This window comes from Salvelinus sp. IW2-2015, linkage group LG33, assembly GCF_002910315.2.
Source record: "Salvelinus sp. IW2-2015 linkage group LG33, ASM291031v2, whole genome shotgun sequence".
NCBI classification, from domain to species: Eukaryota; Metazoa; Chordata; class Actinopteri; order Salmoniformes; family Salmonidae; genus Salvelinus; species Salvelinus sp. IW2-2015.
The window spans coordinates 13169817-13185327 of record NC_036872.1 but is presented as its reverse complement, the minus strand read 5'-3'; the positions used below and the strand labels follow the sequence as shown (position 1 = coordinate 13185327).

General features: G+C 41.7%; 1 pseudogene; it reads right to left on the bottom strand.

Annotated features, from left to right (window-relative positions):
- Positions 1–1166: 1166 nt before the first annotated feature.
- Positions 1167–15121, bottom strand: LOC111958132 (glutathione hydrolase 5 proenzyme-like; annotated as a pseudogene).
- Positions 15122–15511: the final 390 nt, after the last annotated feature.

Below are 15511 nucleotides of genomic sequence, written 5' to 3'. Positions count from 1 at the left end.
CGCTCTTTCAGAACATCAGCTGTCTGGATTTGGGTGAAGGAGAAATGGGAAGGCTTGGGCAAGTTGCTGTGGGGGGTGCAGAGCTGTTGTGGGGTAGCCAGGTGGAAAGCATGGCCAGCTGTAGAAAAATTCTTATTGAAATGCTTGATTATCATAGATTTATCGGTGGTTAAAAAGGACACCAATAAGAAGAAGAGACTTGCTTGGGCCAAGAAACACGAGCAATGGACATTAGATCAGTGGAAATCTGTCCAAATTAGAAATTTTTGGTTCCAACCGCGGTGTCTTTGTGAGACGCAGAGTAGAGGAACGGATGATCTCCACATGTGTGGTTCCCACCGTGACGCATGGAGGAGGAGGTGTGAGGGTGCTTTGCTGGTGACACTGTCAGTGATTTATTTAAAATTCAAGGCACACTAAACCAGCATGGCTACCACAGCATTCTGCAGCGATACGCCATCCCATCTGGTTTGCACTTACTGGGACTATCATTTGTTTTTGAACAGTACAATTACCCAAAAGTCACCTCCAGGCTGTGTAAGGGCTATTTGACCACGAAGGAGAGTGACGCAGTGCTGCAAGGGATGACCTGGCCTCCACAATCACCCGACCTCAACCCAATTGAGATGGTTTGGGTTGGATCGCAGAGTGAAGGAAAAGCAGCCAACAAGTGCTCAGCATATGTCGAAACTCCTTCAAAACTGTTGGAAAAGCATTCCTCATGAAGCTGGTTGAGAGAATGCCCAGAGTGTGCAAAGCTGTCATGAATGAGTTGGTGTGTCCAAACTTTTGACTGGTACTGTATATTATTTAGTACATACATTCCAGTACTGGAATAGTATTCAATAAGTTATAGAAAAGGGGATGGGGAAGAGAAGAAAAGAAAAGACAGATCTAGCATTGGGCACTTACTCAATCATCCAATACATTACAATGAAATGTGCTCCTATTTATGACTTAATATCACAGGTTGCTGCTCTACACCTTGCCTGTTGATGATGTAATAAATGGGATGAGAAGCATTTGCTTTATGCACAATCCATTAAAGGCAAAACTAAAAATGCGCATCTCACACTTTGTTGGAGGTATAATCAGATCCATGTCCATGCTACAGTTGCTCTATATTGACAGTTGGAAGACTGTCCATATCCACTGACAATGACCAACGGTCTGGCAGATTAATACCCAGCTGCCTTGCCCATCCTTCTGGCATGTGAAACTACTTAGATACAACCATTGTCCTTCTCCACTGTATTGACCACGTTGTAAAAGTACTTTGGAACTTTCACCGTGGGCCCTAGAGCCTTCAGATCTTCCACAATAGTCTTATGGAGAGAGGAAGACAGTTATAGGAACAGGAGGCTGTACACACTGAATTATGAGCACAATACATACAGAAATGACTGAAAACCCTGGGAATACTACCCCCTCAGATGTGTAAAGCTGTGATGGACCATCATTTATTAGAAACATAACTGAATACTTCTTTAATCGTTGAGTTCCATGATGTGTGCTCTTACTTGGTCAAAGTCAGGTTCAAACTTTAGCGCGTTCTTGCAATCCACAAACACAACATTGACAGCGATAGCCTTTTCCAGACTCTTTCCAAACAACAGGTGGGTCTAGGAGAGAAATAGACAAACGAGACCATGAGGAGACAGACTACTGCCAGGGAGCTTATACTGCATGTGGACTGAAAGTGAATGTTACGATGACAGTGTGTTTAAGGTACAGAGTGTTTTAGAACATATAGTGAAATATTGGCCACACAGTGGAGTATGTGGGTCTTCCACGAAATGAGTGCCTTTTGCGTCCCTGTTAAGTAGAAGTTGTCTACCAATATTACGTTTTACAAGCCTGTTATATTAAAAGAAGTTCCCTTTAATATAGACCACATGGATAATTCGATAAATCTAATAAAGACTTGCTAAAGTGCTTAAATTCAGCATTTTGATATGTCCATCAGTGCACCATCTGTGACTTCTATGAAGATTTTAACCCACTTAACCACAAGATTCCAAGTTTTCACCATCATTGTAATGCCCTAGCTGTTATGTTCCTTTAACAAAGTCATTTCTGAAGACGATAATTAATCTCGTGTGATTAGTGATCCCTCATTTTAAGGTCAACCCTGTTTCGTGAACTGAACTCTGAACTCTTTTAATATGGTGAAACTGTTCCTTAAAAAAATGTTATTAATAAAATAAAGTGTAAAATCAGGTGAGCGGGTTCTACTCTTTTTGGCCATTTTCTGGTGTTTTGTGATGGAAAACTGAGAGGGTCGAGCATAACACATCAACCCCGAATTTCTTTTTCAATAATTAAACCAAAAATGTGAAGCGTGAATTCAATTGCCATACCCTGTTGCACACAACAAGCTTCAATTCCCCCTGTCACAATGGAATTTATCGCTGATTTAAGATGAAATCGTGAACCCTGTTATGGTCAACCCTGTTACTTTATTTGGCACTTAATAGGCACTTCATATAGTCATTTTTTTATTTCACCTCTTGGGATGGGAAAACATGTTTTTATGAAGTTGAACATGTGCTCTTTAGGACAGCGATTCTCAACTGGTGGGGGAGGTTTTGAATGGGCAGCGAGTGTCTGAGTAATTAAAAAAATAATAATAATCGTATATATATTTTTTTTTTACAAATACTCCAGTTTGAACTTAAACGACTAAAACCAGCTTGAAAGTGTGTAGAAATTATAATGAACCTATAATTTAACCTCTGAACTATTTTTCTTTATTACAGTATTTTCAATATACAATTATTAGTGCTGCTATTTAGCGGATTTCGTTGATTTTGTGTTCTCAAACCAGTGACCTTAACATTCTTCATCAAGAATATGGGCAACATTTAATTATTGACAATGAAAAAAGTGGGACTGTTGTTCCCTTGTCATATAACTGACACACATACTATCAATATTAAAAATAGTTTTCCAGGTATTGGAAGGAAAAGAATGTGCAATGTGAATATTGGATCGCCACTGAGACAACCTGGTTCAATTTGGGAACCGAGGCAAAACCAGTTGAGAACCACTGCTTTATGACATAATGTTAAAATTAGGTGAAATGTAACATTTCTTTAAACATTTCTTTTAAAGTTACACTTCACAAAAGGACCCATGTTCAGTAGTTGAGTGTTACACAGATATTTGTTATTGTGTGTCTCAATGTATCTGCATATATACAAAGTGTATGTTGATCCGATATTGTTAATACCATGGTCACTTACCAAGGCCATCCCTGTGGTGATCATGCTGCCACTCGACCCGCCAATCACCAGGGTTTTGTACTTGGACTGCAAAACAACAGCGGACATGAAGGAGGGAGGCTGCTCACTTGCAAGCCAAACCATAAAACCCATCATTAAGGTGGCATTATGATCTGCATTCCCACAGACATCTGACAACTCATTGTTGAAAATGACACTGGTTATAGGGGAGAACACTCTGGATCCAAACCTGAAAAGATATTTGACAAGTCATTGACAATTATACATCTATGACATAACCCCAATGATGGTCGTTGTAAGGATTCTACACAGTGAATTACTCACATGTGGTTGATAGTGCAGATAACAGACACAGCAGTTCCATCCTCAGCCATCACAGACACATGTGTGGTGCCCATGGTGTCCAGGTATGGAGTGACTATGTTGTACTGGGCATCATAGGTCTCATCACCGCTAAACATGGCCCTGAAGTGGTCAGCAAACTGCTGCTCAGTGAACTTAAGTGCTCTCTGGTCAAAGGAAGGAAATGGACCTTGATCAGGGATGTTGGAGTTACACTATATGTTGCATTACAGTAGCAACAGTATACTATATGTTGAACCACTAGCCACTTCTTGTTTCACCCTCTTGGATGGTTTGCTGTTCAGTTTGGAATAAACTGTACACAGTTCTTAAGATCTGAATTAAATATCTTGAGGGCTGGCTTTGTGTGTGAGTGACATATAGATCCTATTAAGTTACTATTCTAATTCCTAATTCTATAGTGAGTGATTTGAAAAGGTGTTTAGCCCTGAGGCATGGCTGCAGAATCCTGTGATGCCATAGTCAGATGCCTACGAGTATACAGCCATGTCTCAGGGCTAGCAGGTGTGCAGTGATAAGACATCTTGTGAACAATCTGTGAAAGAAACCTAGGAATATCTGATCACAGTAGTTTAATAGATTCTGCTTCAGCACATAAGATTGTAATAATCCTTTGCTGTTCCTGGCTGACGACAGCTGAGCATAAAGGAGAGAACTCAATAAATCCGTAGCTCAGTCTCAGTGCTGGTGGCAGGCCTCTGGTAAATGCCTTCAACAACAGGCCCCCAAACAACATTTGGAGTTACTGTGATAGCAAATGGCATTAAAACAAACATGAATTCTAGTGAGGTTAGCTGCTCATGTTCCACATTGCAATTTATGGATCAAAGCTCTCAGTTTCCACAGAAGCCAGTAACACAGGCTTATGACTTCACTAACTTCACTAGAGTAAATGACCTACACAGAAATGTGATATTGGCTAAATGGGGTCTTTTCTCACATTTCGTGACCACTCCACTCTGTCAAAATGACCAGGGATGGATAGTAGTATTTAAGACTGGAGCACAGCAAAGCTTGCAGCAGTGCCTTAGACTCCCGAGTGCCACAGTGGTCTAAGACACTGCATCTCAATGGTAGAGGTGTCAATACTGATCCTGGTTCGATTCCAGGCTGTATCACAACCGCCTGTGATTGGGAGTCCCATAGGGCGGTGCACAATTTGCCCAGCGTCGTCCGGGTTAGGTCTTGGCCGGGGTAGGCCGTCATTGTAAATAAGAATTTGACCTTAACTGACTTACCTAGTTAAATAAAGGTCAAAAATAGCTGATGATGTATATAATGCTCCCTTGTCACTCAACATGAGCCTGAGAGTACCCTGTTGGGGTTAAACAGCACTTAGATCATTAGATTTACGAAGCGTCTTGGTCTTGACCTATACTGTATCATTCCTTAATGATTTCCTATGCCTGGAGTCTTGTGGAACTTACTTAGTGATATCACTTAGTTAGTGTGGATCACGGGTGTACTTCCTTAGTCCGTTGGAAAACTTACAAGCTTCGATGTAGCGTTGATAGGTTAATAAAGAGTATTTGCTCTCCCATCAGAGAAGCTGAGTTTAGGGTGTATTCTATAGACAAAAGTCAAATGTAATAAGGAGGTGGGAATGCATGATGTCTGGTCTCCATGAGGCTTTCAATCTTCACATTCTTATCATCAATGTCAGTTATGCGTCAGTTTAACCAAATATCAATAAGCTAATGATGATTGTTTATGCTCTACATAAGAGCATATCTTTTATGTTGCAGATTAAATCCTCTGCTACTTTTCCAGTGTAAAAAGCATCTGCCCCTTGGTTTGCAATTTTCTCCAATGTGTCAGCAATTTTTTCGAACTTCACAGTGTCTCCAACCTTCAGCAGGATTCCATCCTTATCTATAAACAACTTACTAGAGGACAGGTCAAATGTAATTTTCTTGCAATGTGATGACAGAATGATGGGTTGACAGTTGCTCTCTTGAAATACTTTTAAACAAAATATCAGCTTGTTTTACGACTTTTTAATAAACAATGTAAATGTAAACACTGTATAGCCCCAAAACATGGTTCAAACTATAATGTTGATATCATGAATGGTAAGTCCTTATATCCATAGCTTTGTCCATGAATTTCAGAGTGGTACAATTTTTCCAGACCCGTCCCTCAGCTGTTGACCAAATCAGTGGGAGGATGGCACTTTGTTATTGTTTGAACTGCAGATTGGCGCTGCAGGTCCGGGTGTTTCTTACCGTAATGTTAGGGTGGTTCTCATCCCTGTTGATCAGTGGGATAAAGCAGCCCAGGACAGCAGACTTCTCTCTCTCTCCACAACGGTCTTCGGTCACGGCATCTATCTATCTCCATATCCCTGAGATTGTTATTATTTACTGATTGTAGCTTAGTTGATGTTTGTCTGGTTTCATACGCACCGTAATGGTAGGGTCTCATCCCTGTTGATCAGTGGGATGAAGTGGCTCAGGACCTGGGGTACATGGAAACCCTCTCTGGCCAGCTTGATGGTGGTATGGAAGAAGCTGGCCCAGGGGAGTTTCCCAAACAGCCAGTCTGCCTGCTCATGCCCATGGATCTCTCCAGGGACACCAATCCATTGGCTGGCTGGAATCAGGGGTGGGGGAAAACAGACTTTTTACACACCATTTATCTCTCTCTCTCTATCTGAAATGGTCTTCAGTCATGGTATCTATCTCCATATCCCTGAGATTGCTATCACTTACTGATTGTAGCTTAGTTTGTTTGTCCGCAACATGTTTAAAGGCCCAGTGCAGTCAATTTTCCTCTGTTTAATATATTTTTCCACATTATGAGGTTGGAATAATACTGTGAAATTGTGAAAATGATGATGTAATTTTAATGTAAGAGCTTTTTGAAAAGACAGCTTGAAATGTCAGCCTGTTTTGGTGGGATGGAGTTTTGGCCTGCCTGGTGACATCACCTCCTCCCCACTCCCAGCAGGACCGGTTCCAGGCATGAGCGACATAAGCGATTGCTTAGGGCCCCCGGCTGCAAGTGGCCCCAACCAAACATTATTTTTTTTTTATTTTTTTTACCAAAATACAGGTATCGGGTCTAATTTGAAATGCAAACATCCCCTATGGTTTAACAACAACCCCACCCCTCCCAATTTGCCAGTTACCCACTGATATGTATAAAAGGGTTATACCTGCAAGAAAGTGGTAAATCATATTTTTTGACCATTTTAATTGAAAACAATGACAGTAAGGTACTTAATTGTTACCATTGAGATAAAACATGTTTTTAAACGGCTGTATTGGACCTTTCAGCCTATCAGGAGTAGATTTATTTTAGGGATTTTGCCAAGCCATTCAATTTCGCCTAGTATAGTAATTTCTCAAATTTTCTGTGGAAGTTTGCCCTATTATGTTTACAAATGAAGATGATGTTGGTTTATAGTCTGTATAACAAACTGACTAGTGGTATTTAAAACAAAGCCAACTGACTGGCTGTTCACTGTGTGTGGTCTTGGCTCACAGCGCAGCACATGGCATTTTTGGCCATTTGTCCAGTTTAGTGCGTTTATAATCCCATTTTATTGAAAAGGGGAGAAGTCAAAAGGAAGCCGCAAAACCATCTGCCTCTTGCAGTGAGAGGAGAACCAGAAGCAGGCTGACATTAGCAGACAGCTTGTCAGAACGGAGGCAGGAGTTTTGGGGTCTGGAGAGGAAAGGTAATTTATGGAAATTAATCATATATATGACTGTAGTGGCTCTAAATGTCATCATTAAATAATGATTTTAAACCAAGGAATGAAAATCCTTGCCTATAAACCAGCATAGTGTGTTTGTCACTTGACATACTGCCTTAATCAGTAAGATATAGCTGCCCCAGGATTACTGGAGTTCCACAGAATTCCCACCACGAAGCCAACATGAAGGAAAGCTTGAGTAACTAGAAAAACAGCTCACACTGCGCTGAGAAAGGACATGCTTGTCAGCAACAGAAACAAGTCAAGCCATGTTCATGTTTAGTCATTTTCACTCCAAATACCTGTCATCAGTTGAAAGATCTGTGGGCATCCACTCAGTAGATCAGGATTAAACTCCTGAGGGACGGACCGTGCCTTTGAAATAAACAAAGGTACATGGCATGAAAAGTGTTTATCCCCCCTCTGAGATTTCAATAGTTGGATGTCTGTGTGGTATCTTGTAGTAGGGGGATGAAGTGTCCTTACCACCGCTGTCCATCACCGTGAATATGGACCCCCGCCAATGCCCATACTTTGTGGGTTGATGACAGAGGTGCACAGTAACGCAGCAATGGCTCCATCTACTGCCGATCCTCCTTTCTGCAGGATGTCCCCTGATGGGGGTTTACATGTAGTGAGCCTGGCTATCTGTCTGTCTGTGTCCAGTATAGTCCACCAAAATAACGCAAATGCCAACAAAGAGCTCAACATCTACTGTAGATGAACAACCACAAGCTACAGCACCACCCCACCCCCACATACCTCAGGGTGACCTGAACAGGTCACTCACCTTCCAGGAGCACATGAGGACAACAGCAGCCAAGGTCAAAACCAGGAACAACCTCATCTCCAAACTAGCTTGCTCAACATGAGGTGCCGCTACCACCCCTCTTTGTACCACAGCACGAGCACTCTCATTCTCAGCAGCAGAATAGACTTTAAAACTGGAGGAGAGGGTATCACTTTTTGAGTTTAAAGCTCTGATAGAGGAAAATGTTGTTGACCATAGGGATTGTTTTTATTGTATTGTGCTCTACTATGTACACACTGACCTCTTACATTTAAGTAATTTAGCAAACACTCTTTACCAGAGCAACTTACAGGAGGAATTAGGGTTGAGTGCCTTGCTCAAGGGCACAGGCAAATTTTTCACATAGTTGGCTCAGGGATTCAAACCAGGAACCTTCAGTTACTGGCCCAATGCTCTTAACTGCTAGGCTACCTGCCGCCCTCTTGGCCACGTTCCAGGAAATTAACTTTAAAACTGGAACATTTTCTCTCAGCCTCGCGTAGAATAGCAGGAAATTAGCTCAGGGATTCTTGAAAGTCGGGACAATCCTTTTGCTGTTGCATTCTTTTAGCTTAAAATGTACATTTAGGGGAATTTTATAAGGGAAAAGTTGTTTTTGGAATTAAATACTTTCAATTTTATGAATTTCCATGCTGCCTCTAAGCCTGGAAATGCCCTTGTCCGGAGCAAAGGATCCCAATTTCAAACTGTCCAAAAAAGTGTTTAATTTTGTTTTAAAGAAACTGGCAAAAATGTATATTAACTGAACATTTTTCGTATGTAGTTTCTTGCAATAGCCCTCTTTGACTTCAAATAATATTTCTCTCAAAACTTTGATTCCTAAAACATGTGTCCAGAGATTTGGTCAACTCCGTCAGATTTATATAAAATCCTAAATTAATCAGGAATGAGCAGGGTCAGTTCTACCATAAGGACCCCTTATTCATGTCCTCATTACATGTAGTGCAACAGGACCACTCATGGTCTGTAAAGTTCTCTACATTTGATAGATTTAAACAAACAGTTGTCTATCAACAATGACAAGCCACCGGGGTCTGACAATCTGGATGGAAAATTACTGAGGATAATAGCAGACGATATTGCCTCTCCTATTTGCCACATCTTCAATTTAAGCCTACTAGAAAGTGTGTGCCCTCAGGCCTGGAGGGAAGCTAAAGTCATTCCGCTACACAAGAATAGTAAAGCCCTCTTTACTGGCTCAAATAGCCAACCAATCAGCCTGTTACCAACAGGCAACAGGCAACAGGTAAACTTCTGGAAAAAATGGTGTTTGACCAGATACAATGCTATTTCACAGAAAACAAATTGACAACACACTGTCAGTACTCTTATAGGAAAAGACACTCAACAAGCACAGCACTTACACAAATGACTGATGATTGGCTGAGAGAAATATGATAAAATGATTGTGGTGGGTGTCTTGTTAGACTTCAGTGCAGCTTTTGACATTATCGATCACAGTCTGCTGCTGGAAAAACGTATGTGTTATGGCTTTACACCCCCTGCTATAATGTGGATAAAGAGTTACTTGTCTAACAGTGTAACGGTTTTCGTCGTCTGAAGAAGAGTAGTCGGACCAAAGCACAGCGTGGTAAGTGTTCATGTTTTTTATTTACACTGAACACTAAACAAAATAACAAGAGAATAAATGAAAACCGAAACAGTCCTGTAAGGTGCAAAACACTAAACAGAAAATAACTACCCACAAAAACCATGTGGGAAAAAGCTACCTAAGTATGGTTCCCAATCAGAGCCATAGACAGACAGCTGTCTCTGATTGAGAACCATACCCGGACAAAACAAAGAAATACAAAACATAGAAAAAAGAACATAGAATGCCCACCCAAATCACAACCTGACCAAACCAAAATAGAGACATAAAAAGCTCTCTACGGTCAGGGCGTGACAAACAGACAGTAGCGGATTTAGGTATGGGCGACATGGGCAGCCGCCTAGGGTGGCATCTTGCCGGGGGCGGCACGGGACGCCCGCACAAAACAATTGGAATGGTGACATTTGCGCGATCGGTTTTCTATCGCTCATTTGCACGTCACGTCAATGAAGCTTGTCGGAGTGGACGCCCTGATCCTAGTTTGTGAGCTAGGCAGGCTACTGCCTGGGAAGGTCTCCCACTCAGAAGTACGGGATGGAGAGGGGGGCGGGGGTAGGTTGACCTCAGGTCTCCCCACTTGAAGCCCGAGGTAGTGGGAGCGGGGGAATCTAACAAATAGTGCACCTCTAACTTTGTACAGTACTAATGCAATTAGTAAAATCAGTCACACTGAAATGCTGCCAAATAAACCACCATTCATTCATAATACTGTGAGTATATTGTTTCACAAACATATTGTTGTATTTTTTTCTGGTTTGTGTACGAAATCGTTAAGAATAATATAAAACAAGTCTGCACACCACCAAGGTGAATTGGTTTAGTCTTGACTCTTGGTTGACAGTGTTGAGGGATGGGTAATGTATCGATGCCAAATCAACACAAATGTTTGGTTTGGTCGGGACAAGTAGAAATGTGTGTGTGTGTGACTAAGAAGATACCGAGAACAATTAAACTGTGTATGACCTCACCTGGCTAGAACTCTGAGAAACTTACGATAGGACGGGGAGTCCTTTCAAGGTTCCTCTAATCTCGGGGGAATGGAACTGCTAGCTTGGTAGTGATAAACAGTGGTGAGAACCATGGGGAAGGATACAACCCACCTACTGTTCGTGTGTATGTACAGTGGGGCAAAAAAGTATTTAGTCAGCCACCAATTGTGCAAGTTCTCCCACTTAAAAAGATGAGAGAGGCCTGTAATTTTCATCATAGGTACACTTCAACTATGACAGACAAAATGCCCAAACACACCGCCAAACACACCGCCCGGGCAACGAAGGAGTGGCTTCGAAGCATTTCAAGGTCCTGGAGTGGCCTAGCCAGTCTCCAGATCTCAACCCCATAGAAAATCTTTGGAGGGAGTTGAAAGTCCGTGTTGCCCAGCAACAGCCCCAAAACATCACTGCTCTAGAGGAGATCTGCATGGAGGAATGGGCCAAAATACCAGCAACAGTGTGTGAAAACCTTGTGAAGACTTACAGAAAACGTTTGACCTCTGTCATTGCCAACAAAGGGTATATAACAAAGTATTGAGATAAACTTTTGTTATTGACCAAATACTTATTTTCCACCATAATTTGCAAATAAATTCATAAAAAAATCCTACAATGTGATTTTCTGGATTTTTTTTCTCATTTTGTCTGTCATAGTTGAAGAAGTGTACCTATGATGAAAATTACAGGCCTCTCTCATCTTTTTAAGTGGGAGAACTTGCACAATTGGTGGCTGACTAAATACTTTTTTGCCCCACTGTATGTGTGTAGGCATTCTACTGTTTGTGTGGAGGTATGTGCGTAAGTCGGGAGTGAGTTATAAAATGGATGTCTTTGTATTGTGGACTTGAGAACGTTCTCGTGAATAAACTGTACGAACATTTTGCAGAAGCTGAGTCTTTGCCTAATTATTATTATACCCAGGGTCTTACAAACCTCAGGGATTGGTCAAAGCTTATTGATTGTTAGTTATTATCATTGGGATTGAAAATTCTCGTGACAGCTTTATGAGTATAATATTATGCATGTAATGAAATAGGCTAGTATAACACTTATGTTTGTTAGCCTATGTTACTATGTTGCTTGCTATGCTATTACACATAGGGCAACAATATTCAATTTTCTGTCCAACTAGCTTACATAACATTGGATATAATTTCACACAGTCTCATCATGATAATGTGTGTAGCCTGCAGAAAAACAATTACAACCTAACTAGCACATGATTTATTTGGTTGACTTTCATTGAGGTGACATCATAAAGGTTTTGTGTGATTGTATTGACTAGGTCCTGAGCTCAGTAAGGGGAATTTCCGATGCTGTAGGCTAACTTCAAATATGTCTATATTATGCAGATATTTTGTATCTTTTGTGATATATTGAGTCTTTTGGACATATTCATAAATGGACATATTCATGAACAAGGCGGGATCTGTAAGAGGTTCAATGACGAATGTGTCTTTTGGACAAATAACACGAGGCAGGTAAGATGGGAGGAGCTGATGTCGTGGTCAATACAAGTAACAAATGAACTTTTCACAGAATGCACAGTGCATAGTCTTATGCCTAGAATTAGCCTAGGCGGTTGTATGGTTCATTTGGTTCCTATTCTGAAAGTTTGATAAATTGTGCATAATGACATGTATATTTAAGTGTGCAAGAAATGTATTTAGGGTGTCAGACTCATATACTGTATTTCAATGCAAATTCAGAAATATTTTGGAGCACCCTCTGGCACTGGCCAGGATGAGGAGCCATCTACCTCCTCAGCCTCACAGGTGTCTTCACAATGTTGTCTAAACCTGAGGATGAGGATGAAGACCCATTTGCTTCCACTTCTCCCCAGCAGGATTCTTCAGGTGTGTTTGTGCACATGCACATGTGTGTGTGTGTGTGGGTGTGTGGGTTCACACACATGTGTTTATGTGTGCATCCCTGCATTACATAAAAAAAACAAATAATTTCCCTTTTTCAAAGTTTTAAGTTTCCACATTGTAGGGAACAATGATGATTTTATTATTACTGGGTATGTATGTGGAGTGTTCCACCTCCATAAATTCTGTGAGTAACGTGTGAAACTAATGCCCATCTGCTCTCCATTAGAAATGCTTGCAGTGGCATCCCCACCAAATCCTGCTGCTGAGGATGAACCACTGTCTACAGACCCTGCTGACTGGCCTTCAGTTCTGACAGAATTCGGACACAACTAGTGGTTCAAGTGAGGTACCACCTAAATTTGTTTTCCCAAGGAATGAGAGTGATCGAAGAAGTTGCCACCACCAGTATTCCAGGAAGACCTTAGTGAGTGGTGAAAAAATCCCTAGAAGTTGGTTGGTGTATTCTGAAAGAAACAACAGCCTCTTCTGCTTCTGCTGCAAACTCTTTTCTAAGAAGAACATTTATTTAGCAAACTCAGGACTGACAGACTGGAAATATGCAAGTTCTTTGCTGACTTCACACGACAGCAGCCCAGAACACCAAAGCTGCATGAAAACATGGAATGAACTGGCAATGAGGATCAAAAAAGGGGAAACAATTGATAAGCATGAGATGGCACTTGTGGAGGCTGAGAGGATAAGATGGAGAGAGGTGTTGACACGTCTGACTGCTATTGTGCAGTCTCTGACAATTAGAAATCTGGCACTAAGGGGACACACAGAAACACTGTACTCTCCATCAAATGGAAATTTCCTCAAAGATGTTGAACTGATGGCACAATTTGATCCAGTCATGTAAGAGCACCTTAACCGTGTCCAAAAAGGGACCTCGAGTCGCACCACCAGCTACCTTGGCCACCAAATACAGAATGAACTCATTAATTTGTTGAGCAGCAAGGTCATTTCAATAATGGTGAGTGACATCAAGCTGGCAAAATGTTTCTCTATCATTCTAGATTGCACCTGTCACGCCCTGACCTTAGAGAGCCGTTTTATTTCTCTATTTGGTGAGGTCAGGGTGTGATGTGGGGTGGGCTACTATGTTTTGTATTTCTTTGATTTTGGCCGAGTGTGATTCCCAATCAGAGGCAGCTGTCTATTGTTGTCTCTGATTGGGAATCATACTTAGGTAGCCTTTTTTCCCACCTATGTTGTGGGATCTTGTTTTTGTACAGCTCTTGTAGCCTACGGAACGGTACGTTCCTTTTGGTTTCACTTTGTTATTTTGTTGCTGGTTCTCATTTAAATAAGCATGATGACCACAAATTACGCTGCGCCTTGGTCTCCTTCAAACAACGGACGTTACAGCACCTCAGATGTCAGCCACACTGACAGTTGTCAGTTGTGACTAGAATTGTGTCACTGAAGGAGGAGCCCCACATAAAGGAACATTTTATGGGGGTTTTGGAGGCAGAGGAGTCCACAGACCAACATTTGGCATGCCTGATTCTCAAAAGATGAGAGGAGCTAAAAATTCCTTTTGAGGACTGCAGAGGACAGTCTTATGATAATGGGGCTAACATGAGAGGCAAAACAAAGGTGTCCAAGCCAGACTCCTGGAAATGAATCCACAAGCTCTATTTGTGCCATTTGGGGCTCACACATTGAACCTGTTTGTGGCTGATGCTGCTAAAAGTTCTGTCGATGCCACAGGTTACTTTGGCATCTTACAGAAACTGTACACCTTGTTCTCAGCCTCCACACAGCGATGGGACATCTTGAAAAAAACATGTGGATATGACTTTGAAGATGTGGACTGAGACAAGGTGGGAGAGTAAAGTTAAGAGCGTCGAGCCGTTGAGGTATCAGGCAGCAGTGGTGAGAGAGGCACTGATTGAGGTGAGGGATCAAACCAAAGACCCTATGATAAAGATTGAGGCCCAGTCCTTGTCAGAGGAGGTGGGATCATACTGCTTCATCATCTGTACAGTGGTGTGGTATGACATCTGGAGCCAGATCCAACATGTGAGCAAGCTGATGCAGTCTCCCAGCATGCATGTGGATGTTGCAGTCAGTCTTCTCAGAAAGACAGAGAGAGGTCTCAGCAACTACAGGGCAACAGACTTTATGACTGCACAAACGTCAGCCAAGGATATTTGCGAGGGTATGAATGTAAAGGCCGTTCTTCAGTACAACAAAAAAAGGCTGAGGTCTACAAAGTGGCACTTTCATATGAATCATTTGATGAGCCTTTGAGTGATGCCCTGAAGAACCTGGAGGTGACATTTTTCAGTGTCGTTGCTGATGCTGCAACCTCAGCCCTTCAGGAAAGATTTTCCACATTGTAAAATGTGGGAGAGAAGTTTGGAGTGCTGTCAACCTTCCAAAGTCTCTCAAATGAGAAGCTGACAGAACAATGTGAGGCCCTTAGTATGACACTGCACTATAAAGAACACTCAGACTTGGATGGCAGAGAGCTTGCACAGGAACTGAAGAACTTACCTGACTTGCCATCGAAGACCATGACCCTGCTTGAGCTGCTGATATTTATACACAAAAGGGAGCTCTCAGAAATGTATTCAAATTTGTGCACCACTCTCAGAATTAGTCTTACTCTTCCAGTGACCCTAGCTGAAGCAGAGAGGAGTTTTTCAAAGCTGAAGCTCATCAAATCCTACCTGAGGTCCACCATGTCACAGGAACGCCTTAGTGGCCTTTCTGTCATCAGTATTAACCAAGCAATTGTTGGGCAGATTTCTTATGATGATGTAATTGATAACTTTGCATCAAGGAAGGCAAGAAAGGTCAGGGTTTAGATGGCAGTTGTGCAATTAAGTTTGTGTATTTCTTGTTTGAAGTGCACTAGTGTAATAATCAGGTTATCTTCTTTAAAAGTGTGTTATTCTATTTGTGT